The following is a 2,574-nucleotide window of genomic DNA, read 5'->3' as shown; positions in this document are numbered from 1 at the left end:
AGAACATCGAACAACAAGGAGAAAAGAAGACTCTTTTTTGTGTGCACTCTTAATTTGAACAATATATAGACTTGAACAAGATGAGATATAATATTTAAAATCAATTTTTATTAACACAAATTAAGATATTTAGTGGTTAATGAGAGAAATAGTCAAAAAACGAAAACAATATAAACAATTAGCAAAATTGCTGATATGATAGTGATGTTTATGCAGTCCTGGCTGGCGGAGTTAGGTCTAAATGCGGTAAATTAATTGAATATTTAAATATTAGAATATTTGAATGGTACGTTCTACTGACAAAGATCAATCATGTTGTGACCCTGTCCTATATTGGTGCCAGTAATATACTTAAATGAAGAGGTATAAATGAATGGAAAGAAAAACAAAGGAAATGAGAGAGCAGAGTGAATCTGCTGTCAGTGTTAGACACTGAGCATGTGGGACCAACGCGTGCTCTACTAAACTGAGTATTCCTCAATGGTCCCCCACTTGAGTACTGACCCAGCCCAACACTGATTAGCTTCCAAGTTCGGACGGTTTTGGGCGTTTCCAGTGTGGTATGATAGTAGGGAAATTGAAACGCCAATGGGAAGCTCTGGAATCACTGATGAGAGTTCACGAATTACATAGTATCAAAGTAAAGTGACAGAAGGTAACTGATAGAAGAAATTAGATGGATCTGCTGCCAGTGTTAGACGGGAATGTACCCAGAATCAGTGGTGAGAGTCCATGAAATTAGATAGATTGGAAGCAAAGAGGAGGAGTACACATTGGTACCTATATCAGTTGAATGATTTAGAATTCTCTGAAAAGGAGAGAGAAAGGGGAAAGGCACATGTCGGGATGGACTGATCAGATTTAAACAACCATACAAATATGCAGTTGCTGAATTTGAACAAAAATAGTGATGTTGTTATTAGATAAAATGCTGAATTGTAGTCCCATATGTGCAGAATGTGATCTCAATAATCACGTTATTCAAGTAGCAGGTGTCGTGTCCTTACCAAAAATAAAATTCCAACTGAGTTAATAGGTACAACAGCGGTACTACAATCTCTATATTAGTACTCGATATAAAGAAGAGACGGTTCTGATGGTAATATTCTTCTAAGTAAACAATGCAAGATAACAATGTACCGAGTAATATTGCTGTAGAAAGCACAAGAAGGCAGGGGGGAAAAAAAGAGCAAGGGTTGCGTGAATCATGTATACAACATGAGATGCAATCTCAGTGAAAGATACAATGTATTACACGAAAACTGGTCCCTGTAAAAAAACAGAGATAGAAACGAAGCAGGTATAAAGAAAATGTGCTCAATGAATGTAAATATCACAGCGCATGTGTAAATATTGCTAATCTTGTAGCCAGTATAAAGACAATGTGCTAAATAAATTTCAATAACACAGCGCATGTATAAAGTATAAAAACAGTGTGCTGAATAAATTTCAATATCACAGCGCATGTATCGGTCCCAGTGTATATTGCTAATTGGGAATAATGAGATAGGAAAAACCTTTGGGATTTTTATGATACAAACGTATCTGTTTTAAATAATCAGCAGGAGATATATATGCTGACTCAAACCAGCAAGGGATGATAAATGTCCAATCTGTGCGGGTCTCAAGCTGATCGTGACGGATAAGAGAAAGTTAGGATATTACCCGCGATGACTGGATGTAGTGACCTCTTCCACCATGCTAAGGTCTTGTTCTGAAAGGTGCTGCCGGCCCGGCAGCCCCAGACAGGTGCAGGAACACGTCCGCTGAAAAGTTCAAGCGTGGCGATGTCGGAAGAGGCACGGGACCGCCGCTGGGGAGGAGAAGGAGAACGTCCGATGCTCCGGCCAGCCGAAGTGAAGCGCTGTCAGAGGAGGCACAGGACACGGGTAGATGAGAAGAACGTCCACTACTGCAGTCAGCCAGGACAATAGGTGAAGTCGGAAGACGCGTTTCACCTGTCCGCCGGGCTTGGTCACTATCTGCATATTGTGGAGCTGACATATCCAGCACTACACATCCATACCTGCTTTCATACAAGCTGAGAGTGCCGCTGTATAAATGTCGCCACTTCAGTTGGAGCAGCAGATTTCTATCCTTCTTCCTCAACCAACAGGAACAATACCAGGGCAAACCCAGTATTTTGGAGGGGGATTTCCATATGTTTGATTTTAGAGCTAATGTCGCCAGCCCATGAAGGATGCATGATTAGCATGTAACAAGCTATACTGTAGTCTGCCCCAAACAAAGTGCAGTTTATGTAATACAGTACATCAAACATATGCAGGGCCAGTGATCACGGTAAGCCACTTGCCAGATTCTCTCTCTGGTGTGATGATTGAGCGCTCAGATCTACAGACTAGTGATGTGCACCGAAAATTTTTCGGGTTTTGTGTTTTGGTTTTGGATTCGGTTCCGCGGCCGTGTTTTGGATTCGGACGCGTTTTGGCAAAACCTCCCTGAAAATTTTTTGTCGGATTCGGGTGTGTTTTGGATTCGGTTTTTTTTTTTACAAAAAACCCTCAAAAACAGCTTAAATCATAGAATTTGGGGGTCATTTTGATCCCATAGTGT

General features: G+C 40.7%; 1 pseudogene; it reads right to left on the bottom strand.

Moving 5' to 3' along the window:
- Nucleotides 1-455: 455 nt before the first annotated feature.
- LOC135052007 (5S ribosomal RNA) lies at nt 456-574 on the bottom strand (annotated as a pseudogene).
- Nucleotides 575-2,574: the final 2,000 nt, after the last annotated feature.

Source organism: Pseudophryne corroboree, chromosome 2 (assembly GCF_028390025.1).
Source record: "Pseudophryne corroboree isolate aPseCor3 chromosome 2, aPseCor3.hap2, whole genome shotgun sequence".
Classification (NCBI taxonomy): domain Eukaryota; kingdom Metazoa; phylum Chordata; class Amphibia; order Anura; family Myobatrachidae; genus Pseudophryne; species Pseudophryne corroboree.
This window is presented reverse-complemented; position numbering and strand designations above follow the sequence as displayed.